At 41.0% G+C, this 10,342-nt stretch overlaps 1 protein-coding gene across 1 annotated transcript in view; it reads left to right on the forward strand.

The window, feature by feature from the left end:
* Positions 1-10,342, forward strand: part of yars1 (tyrosyl-tRNA synthetase 1) — a 160,576-nt gene that overhangs the window by 126,874 nt on the left and 23,360 nt on the right. The gene's annotated exons all lie outside the window — the stretch shown is intronic.

Here is a 10,342-nt window from a genome sequence, read left to right on the forward strand (position 1 = left end):
GTGTGTGCACTGCTAACTCAACTGCACCTTTGGTTTATGAGATCATCACCTACTCAACCTACTGCAGTGTTTCAACCTTGACCCGTTCATCCACATTCTTTCAGGTATTTCAGTCGTATAATGTGGCAACAGTGTAGCCATTGACCCACTTTCTGATAGTTTGACTGTTTGACCCTCCCTCACCTGCTTGAACAGCATTCCAACCTACCTGTGAGCTGTCACCTGTAGTAAGAATTAAAAAACACTTTTAAAAAATCTAAGTTACAAAGTGTTTCACAAGGGCGGCAAAACAAAACAGACAGGTCATAAAGCACAGCAAAAATGTAAGGATCACATATATGAAAAGACAATATTCATTTAACAGATCTCTAAAAGACATACAATTCTTTTAAATTACATTTTTAAGAATACTATTCTTTAATATAGAATGATTCAAGTAAAATCAGAAGAGGCTCTCCGATAATAGTTTTAACGAGGGATTGGAAAGAGATCACTGACTCAGCTGACCTGGTTTCATAAGGCAGGTGGTTCAAGAGTTTTGGGGCCCTCACAGAAACACTCTGTCCCCTTTGGATTTTATATTGGTATTTGAAAACTCTGACCGATGATCTCAATGTACGTGGTGACTCATAAAATACTAAAAGGTCTGATATGTAGCTGGGAGTAAAGCCATGGAGGGCTTTAAAAGTAATCAGTAAAATCTTAAAAACAAGTCTAAAACATACAGGGAGCCGGTGTAAAGGCGCTAGAAAAGACCTGTGACCTATGACCTGTGACCTGTTACATGTGATTTGTGACCTGACAGTCAGTCTGCTCTACTGTGTGGATTCATCATCCGACTCCTACATTTCTTAAATCTTCCTCTGCCTTTTAATTCTACATGAGTCGAGACTATTCAGAGAGAAAGTCTAGCAGCACTAAATAAGTACTTGCTTTAAATATACTTACATTATTACAAGTACCTGCAGAGGAACCCCTGTTCTCTAATGTGCTGGTCTACTTACTACATCATTGAGACTGAGCCTCAATCTCCTCTGAATCCATTTCAGCTGTTTCAGCTGGGGAGAGCGAGAGCCTAGGGGATAGAGCGGGTGTTCTGCAACAAGAAGGTTGCCGGTTCTAATCCCACTCTTTCCCATCTGCCAAGTGTCCTTGGCAAGATACTGAACCCCTAAATGGCCCCTCATAAATGCTGAGTGCTCTAAAAAAAATAAGTCGCTTTGGACAAAAGCGTCAGCTAAATGACATGTAATGTTTCTTTTCACCAGTGATGCTGCTGCTGCAGGGGGGCGGGTCTAACGTAGCCTGCCCGCTCTGATTGGATCAGTGGACCAATTCCCCTTTCTTATTGATAACTCAAAAAATATAACAATAATAATAAAAGTGACGTTTTCACTAGTGTGTTTCATCTAAATTGTACAAATTGCTGTTCTCTATTCCCTAGAATGGGCCCTTTATATTTAAGTACCTTATATTCACATCGGGAGCAGGTCCTCTCTACGGCCGCTTCCATATTTTCTACAGTAGCCCAAACACCCTTTGAGTTTTTATGACAACTGAAGGCTGCCACGGGGTCTCTTTCATGTTTGGAAGGGGAGGGTAAGGTGAGGGGTATTCAGCTGCAACATGCTACTTCACCACTAGATGTCATTAAATTCTACACACTGAACCTTTAAGTGAGGTACCCATACGTGAAAAAACTTCAGTAGGCTACAGTTAATAAGTAATTGTTCTGTGTTATATCCCACTCCTGCCTCTAGGTGACAGCAAAGTTGCAGCAATATAAGGTCAGAGAAGAATTTCCAGGGTAAGTTCACCTTCTACACTCTGACAGTGAGTATTGTTTATAAAGTCTGTGTAGATTGTCAATCATCCAGGTCATGGTATCTTCACAAGTTGTAAAAGTATACAGGCAACTGGACTTTCTTCTGTTGCTTGAAGACGTTGCACCTCTTGCCCAAGAGGCTTCTTCAGTTCTAAATGACTAATGGGAAGTGTTGAGAGATTGACTAACTATTCTTATCACTAACTGATATCGCTCTTCTTTCAGGAACACTGTTTTAGGGGAGATTAAAAGTGGTCATAGAGATTAGACAGCAGCAAGTGATAACTGGAATTTCCCTGGAGTGGCAATAAAGATAATGGCCAATGATTTCAGATAATGACTCAGATCGGATCTCAGAAGTGAACAGCTGCACACATCTGGAAATAAGACAAGAACCTCCTACTGAATGATCAACTATAAAAAAAATTTTCACTGATGCTAAATTTTTTCATTCATCTTATTTCATCTTTAGTAGTTCAAATTATATTTTTATTGTCACGTACCTTCATTATTTTTTTATAAATATAACTACAAATAGATATTTCTGATGTGTTTAATTTGCAGTGTTTCTGTATCATCAATGTAATAAATATTAAAATAGAATATTTTTAAAAATAAAATATTCAAAAAGGAGAGAAATGGCATGAATAACAGAAACAAAGCGGCAGAGGTTGCACACACACACACACACGCACACACACACACACACACACACACACACACACACACACACACACACACACACGCAACAGATCATGTGTTCATAAATCAACTGGCTGGCAGTGAACTGGTGAACTGCTGTCCTTGTCTATTTCTTCCGAAGGGACACACACAGCAGACACACACCAGACAAACACACACACACACACATAAACACTCACGCAAACGTCACAGTTTCCATCCTCAACGTAAATAAACCCTCCTGGAACCATAGCCATACACAGATGGCCTTTATTATGACGAGGCAGCTGTTCCTGTCCCCACATCACATTCTGTCACATGACGGGTACGTGTCACTGAACCGCTTTAAACTTACCATCAACGCAGTGTCCAATAAGAGATCAGAAACAAGCTCCTCATCCATGGGCCGATCAATCTGTGGAATCACAGTGACCGAGCCGACATTAATGTTGATGAGTACGAATGACCTTTTGTCTAGTCTGAAGCAACCTGCAGGGGAGTCATTACACAGACCAGCCACAGGGACATCCCACGTGCCACTGGGCCCATGATCCACTATGAAAACTCCTCAGCCAAAACACAACACAGAGAGTGAGGTCACTGTGGAAAGTAAGTCAGCTGCTGTGGTGAATATGATACTATCAAGTCAGTGTTTGTAGAGGCTGTAAAAGTTTCATTTTATCGGTATTTATGATTATAATAGCAGAGTGTAAAGTGATAATGGAGTCGGCTTTCTTTTTTTTATCATAGTGAAATTCTCCATCTCACATCTATGCAATTACACTCTGGCTGAGTGTGTGTGACTTCATATATTATATATTTTTATATAATTACGTTTTGTTTCAAATCCTGGTCTGGTCCGGGCCCTTCTCTGTGGAGTTTTGCATATTTTCACTTTAGTATTTATTGCTGTTATGCATAAATTCAAAACTAGTTTTTCAGAATAAGGAAGAGGAAGAAAATACATCACACCAAAAAAGAAAAAAAACTGACGAGAGGGTTTATATTTAAACATTTGACAGTTTCTGTGTAATTCCCCTTTTCAATCATTTCTATTAATAATCATGTGATACGGATCAGATGACTTTATCACTAAACCGGATCTAGTTTCCTATTTGCTGGTAAATACGTGTCCTTTCTCTTATTTTTGTAGTACATCTGTCTGTAGTTTAGCTAGCCATTACGTCAGGATTTGATTGTCAAGTCTTGTGACAGCCTTTCTCCTGGCTGTGAGTAGAATTTGGACCATGATCATGATCATCATCATCATCATCATCATCATCATCATCATCATCATCATCATCCTCATCATCATCATCGTCATCGTCATCGTCATCATCATCATCACACATTGGAAATATAAGATACATGTCATATATTCAATGTGTGAGTTTACACACCATATATCACATGACTGCTCTGCTCTGCACTCTGTGTGAGTTGCACTGTGAACCACGGTCCTCATGAAAGTCCCAGGGATGAATGCAGTGGTATGCAGTGTATTTCTCGTGAGGGGAGTCAGGAGTTGAGTGGGGAACTAACAATGAAACTTGAGCTTGCCAACCCTCGTGGCCAACGGTCATTGCGAAACTTTTTCCTCTTCCGTAGCACTGCAATAATACAATAATATTTTGCACATGTATTTAATCATTCAGTTGATGAGCAGAAAAATAATTAAAAAAAAGGACCTGTAGTTTAATCGTCTCTTTTATCAAACTGAAGAAAACCTTTACCGTAATTGGGACAAACCCTGTTATTTGACAAATTTTAAATTATTTTGTGTGGACATCCAGCACCGGAAGGGAGGGGCTGCAGTATAACTTGGAAATTATGCAAGTAGAAAAGTGGTTATTGCGTGCAATCATCAAACCTGACTGAGGCTGGGACGGACAGTGTTTGTTTACTTGTGCTTTTGTGTTGCTGTTGCCGTCCTTCTGCTTTATCACTAGAGCAACCGCAGTGCATGATACCGTGTTATGTGCCGATGAGCTTGTTCTGTCTGTGCATGTTTTATGTTTTTTCTCACAAATCTCCTGTTCTCCTTCTTTTTTCTGCAGTCGTGCCTGAAAGATCCCTGCAGCTTCTCTGACATCTGCATCATCTCATCCAGATACCGTCTGCAGGCGCACTGTTGACATAAAAATTACCTCCTCAGTCATACAGCCACGCACCAGTGTGATGTTCTCAATATTACCCTTAAGCACTTTATAACACAATGTTATTTTAATGCTTTTGTATCCCGCTGTGCAGAGAACATGAGAGGACACGATCTCCGCTCAAATCACAACCTCCTGCTGGAGTGGGATGAAACCTAACTCTAAAGTTTCTCTGAACCTTTACAGCGTTTGGACAATTGCATTTAAAGCTGCAGCAGTTTATGTAATATGTGTGAATTCAACAGTAAAAAGCCTGTTGTACTTCCCCTTATTAACCACGGCTATAAGCCTCTAACAAGTACCAAAACAGTTTATTTCCATGACATCATATGATTTCTGGGAACTGAGGTTCAGAGCAATGGGGCCCAGTCGATGTTTAACTTTTCCAGAGCTCTGCTTAATGCAATTTCTCTCTATCTCAATCTCACCTGAGGCCTGGGTGACCCGCAGACGTGCAGTCAGTCAACCTAACCTCTGTCACCAGTCTGGGTTTGATGTCTGAACGCCAAGAGGTTCAGACCATCCTGATAACAGCCAGGTTCAATGTCCTGTCCTGTCACTCTGAGCCACACTATACAGGAACACGGACTTTGCATCAATCACGTCAGCGTGTGTGTGAGTGTGTGTGTGTGTGTGTACAGGCATCGCCATATAGGCTGTTGTGTCTGCAGCAGAAGTGGGGTCATGACACAGAGAGAGGGTAGCTATATTCGTGGGAGTTATTTTTCTTTTTCTCTGCAGTTTTCTATGGTGGCTCTGGGGTGCAAATCACAAAACACAACGACAAATCACAAAACACAAAAAACAACGATAAATCACAAAACACAACAGAAAATATGAAAGCACGACAGCAAATATGAAGACACAACATCAAGTAAGAAAATGAAACAAATAGGAAACACAACGACAAATAGGAACACACAATAGCAAATAAGAAAATGTAATCATCACCTTGTTAAAACCTTTTTCACAACACATTTATTTCCATCCATACGCTCTTTAGGGACTCACACATGACACGAACTTACCATGGAGAGGGAAAATTGCTTCGTGCATTTCCGATCTCTGCAGGAGCGATAACGTCCTGATGTGGGTTTAGGATACGATGACTTTTTATGTTGAAACATATACAGTCTATGGATGAAACCAGTCCCTGACCTCTCATGCCCTGAAGAAGACGTTCAGTATGTAGATTCAATGTTTGCTTTTGTTTGTAAACAAATGCATGTGTCTGTTTCCTTCATTTCACCAGTAAAACACACTTGCGATCTTAGAGCAGCGTACATGAAGGTAGTACTACCGGCGTCAATATAATAAAGAGCTCATAAAATGCTATATTTTGAGAATTCCTGCATTAGTTTGTGCGCAGTAAAAGTGTTTAGTGGTGTTGCATCAGCACGAACAAGTGTGAATGAGTAGGCGAAGGAAAATGAAGGAGAGCAGCTTCTGAGGCCAGTCACAACATGTTGTAATTATCCATTTAATTTTATTGGTTAGATTTCCTGTCGCTCTGAAGATTACAGCCATAAAGAGACGTGGAGCCCGAACAGCCACGTCAAGGTGAGTCACACAGAAACCATGTGGCTCACAATCCATAGCTTGGAGGTAAGTGACTAAATATATCTGGTGTCATTTCTAATAAATATGTCAATATTATTTGTTGAGATATTTCCCAAACTGAAAAAAACCTGAAGGTGAAAGGAATCCTTCCCTGTCCATACTGCACCAAGTTTCAATAAAATTGTATGAGTTGTTTTCCTGCTAATAGAAAGGCAGAGGAGGCATAAGCTCCTTGGCAGAGTTAGTTATGACCTACGACCCAGAAAGTTACAAACTGCTGCCCAGTAAAACAGTTTCCTTCACTTCATGTGAAAATACCTGAACTTCTGGACAGTTCCTCTTTCCTCTATAAGTCCCTGGACACAGTTTTATGTGTATGTATCTTTATGTTTACCTGTGTGTGTGTATGTTTGTTTTTGTGTGTGTATGTGTGCGTGTGTGTGTGTGTGTGTGTGTGTGTGTGTGTGTGTGTGTGTGTGTGTGTGTGTGTGTGTGTGTGTGTGTGTGTGTGTGTCCTTCGTCCTGACTTTCCATCCCACCTGTATATATGTATAACTGCTTACTGGGTGACGCACAAAGGCTCAACCTTCTGGACAGCTTCAGCATTCATAGCATTGCATCTCTCTCTCTCTCTCTCTCTCTCTCTCTCTCTCTCTCTCTCTCTCTCTCTCTCTCACAAACACACACACACACTAACATGCCAAACGACTTTGGCATGCAATTGTTGTGCCCATGCCTTGATCAAGCTTTTCCAGTGAGTCTGTGTCCCGTTTGGCCTGAATTTCTAACACTGCAGACAAAGCACCACAGAGCAAATCCAAAAGGCATCATTTCAAAACTGAAAGTATCTCCTCCAAGTTAAACGCAGGGTCACAGTAGTTCCTGCAGGGATACACATATAACCTCTCAGGGCGCTTTTCATTCAGCCGAGCTGCAACAAATGGGGCGAGTAAGGTGATCCGTGGGAAAGTATCATGTTAGATCAGGGTTAGGTCTCTCAGGATGCAGTGTGCAGGCTTTGTCTTGCTGGAATACGTCTCCCTCTCACTTAGAAGGAGGCACTGGTTCTGATCCAGGCTCTTGATATCTCAGGCCTACTGCAACTCCCACGTGGCTTGACTGCCTGCTAGTGCCGTCCAAGCTCTGCAGCTCATCTATGCAGCAGCTCGACTGGTCTTCAACCTACCTAAGTTCACTCACACTACACTGCTCCTCTGCTCCCTTCACTGGTTATCCACTTCAAGACACAAGTACTTGCGTACCGTCTAGTGAATGGATCTAGACCCATGCAGCCTACATCCAGGACATGGTTAAGCTTACAACCCAACCTGTCCACTCCGCTCTGCATCGACCAATCGGCTTGCTGCTCCCTCACTGCAAGGAACAACTAGACACTCAACAAAAACATGACTGTTTGCTGTCCTGGATCCCAAACATTGGAACGAGCTCCCCATTGACATCAGGAGAGCAGGAAGTCAGCAAAGAGGAGATTTGGATTTGTAGTGACCACCAAATTTGTCGGAGAAACTTCAACTTGAACAAACATCACTATGATAAGTACTCCTGAAAATGAAGTCAATTTTTTGTTTTATCTATGTCCCATTCACAAACACTAAGGAGTTAGGATTTTTGATCTTTACCGCAGCCAGCCACCAGAGGATGATCAAGAGGATTTGGCTTCACATTTGGGGAGCTGGCATGTCCGGCATCTTTATATACAGTCTAAGTGGAGAAATGCATCATTTAAAAGTAGCATAGTCATAGAACTATGTGGATATGCAAGGATGTATGTTAATGAGGACTGCTCGGAGCACAATTGGGTCATTTTCAGGGAATTGATCTCAATCTGAGCAAACATTTGCTAATATTAGCCATTTGCTACTGGTCATGTTGGATGGAGTGAGACTTTGGCTGCTAATTGTTTATGTTTTATATACCACAGTTGTGTTTTATCGCAAATACATTCAACTTCCTTCTGTTATTTCTTCTTTTAAAAGACAAAACGGAACCTTCATTCACATTCAAGTCAACTAACATTAGCTTACTTTCTCCATCATCAGCCACCGGTAATATTTGACGAGATCGAGTGAAGCTGTAGCAGTGAAATGCCTGAGTGTACAGAATTGAGCAATTGTCTATGTTATTGCTGAAAATGAAATGAATTTGCTAGAGGAAATATATGTTACCCTATTTTTTCTGATCTGCAGGTAAACATGACTGATACCAGCAAATGATGTTGTTTGATTAGGTTTAACCTTGCCTTTCTATTTGCATCTGTGGAAGCCAACATCAACCTCTTCTCTCTGTCTTTTCAATATTACAAGATGTCTTCAAACCTCCTTCCTCTTGTGCAAAATTGGAACCTTTACAGACACACCATATTTTTACTGGCAGTGATATTTCAACATGCACACAACCTCTTGCAACAAGCTTACTCTTTGCTCTAAAGGCGTAACAATTTGTTTTCATGGTATTACCACGAGATCAAAGTTGCCACCTGAACTACAGTAACACAACTTTAACCAGGCCATAATATTAGATCTAATCTCATTTAATTCGACATATATTGATTTGTACGTTACTGTGCGGTTGTCAAGGTCATGGTTTTACCACAACTTTCATAATGCACTCAGGAAGATGGCTCTTAGAGGAGAGTGTGTGTGTGTGTGTGTGTGTGTGTTGGGCGTGTATAGACAAATAGCTGGGTGGTTCCGATATACAGCTGCATTTTACCTAAATGTTTGAGTTAGGGTTGGCTGCAACTTGTTTTGAAGTCTGTGTGAAAGTGAAAAGGCCGTAGTGTGTTTGATCATGAGGCTCCTACAAGACACAGATTAGCATTCAGATAAGCAGTGCTGTGTGCATACTGCATACGTACAGTATACTGGAGGCTTCATGGTTTGTGTGCTTAGCTAAACTGGGATCATATAGATGCTCGGCCTCCTGCCAGAGCAAGAGACGCTTTGCAAATACAGACCTGGGTCAGAGAATCTGAGAAACACTCAGGTACCGAGCAGGCAAACCTCTGGCGAGCCGTGTGAGAGGAGCTGTTTGTTTGACCACACATGAGGAATCTTGCGTGTGCTTCCATTTAGCAGCCAGGCTATATGTGAGTCCATTTAAACGGCGTTAAAATAGTCACTGGGAACCCTCGTCTTGGATGGTAAGTACAGAGAAAGGTGGTCACTTTGATTAGAAAGCAGTGCGCAGGAGATATTCTGTGGTTAAAATACAGCAGGAGTCACCTGAGACAGTTACACACAGCCATCACATATCACATGTGTCTTGTACGATGGTTTATATGTGATATACTAATGTGAATTGGTTAGTTGTTTGCCGGAAATTGTTGTGTTGGCTTTTATATTTTCCTGTCCAGGGACGGCAGACACACACACACACATGTGCACGCGGGCACACTTACTGTGGAGCTGCCAAAATATACAATGTATGCACAAGAAAAATGTAAATGTAATGTAAATGTAAATGTAAATGAGCTCTCCAGAATTTCACCTACAACCACATTACCCAAAGAAATTAAATACTGATCAATCAAGTGATAGTAATGTCGCACAATGCCGTGTTAAATGATTTTAGAAAATACTTAATCGTTAATCAGTGAAATACAGGCAATAAAACTCTTGAAGTTTTTCCTGTACTTTTCAGATCATGATATGTTGATATAAGTCTGTTCTGTTTGTAAGTCAACTGAATGAAATGAATCATGAACATTGAAACTCTCTAAAAGTCAAACGCACTCATCATTTGAAAACTAGCGGTAAAACATATCACGAACTACAGTAACTATCGCAAATGTCAACCGCTTCCACACAAATGTAATCATAAATATAGATTTACAATTCAACTGCTCAGATGCTTTCAGTAAAAATGATTTCTTCCTTTCTTTTTTATGATCCATAACTTCAGTATACAGTGTATTATGCAAAGTCTATAAAATCCTCCAGTGTGAGCCGCACTGATGACACATGGGGACACAGCAGGGGACAGTGTGTCTGTGTACTGACACTCTTATTGACATGCAACGTGTTACAGACGGTATGTAAACTTCAGGACAACTGTGCGGATGATGACCCGCCCCCAGGAGGGCGGGCTCAGACATGGG

The sequence above is a fragment of the Pleuronectes platessa genome, chromosome 18 (genome assembly GCF_947347685.1).
Source record: "Pleuronectes platessa chromosome 18, fPlePla1.1, whole genome shotgun sequence".
NCBI classification, from domain to species: Eukaryota; Metazoa; Chordata; class Actinopteri; order Pleuronectiformes; family Pleuronectidae; genus Pleuronectes; species Pleuronectes platessa.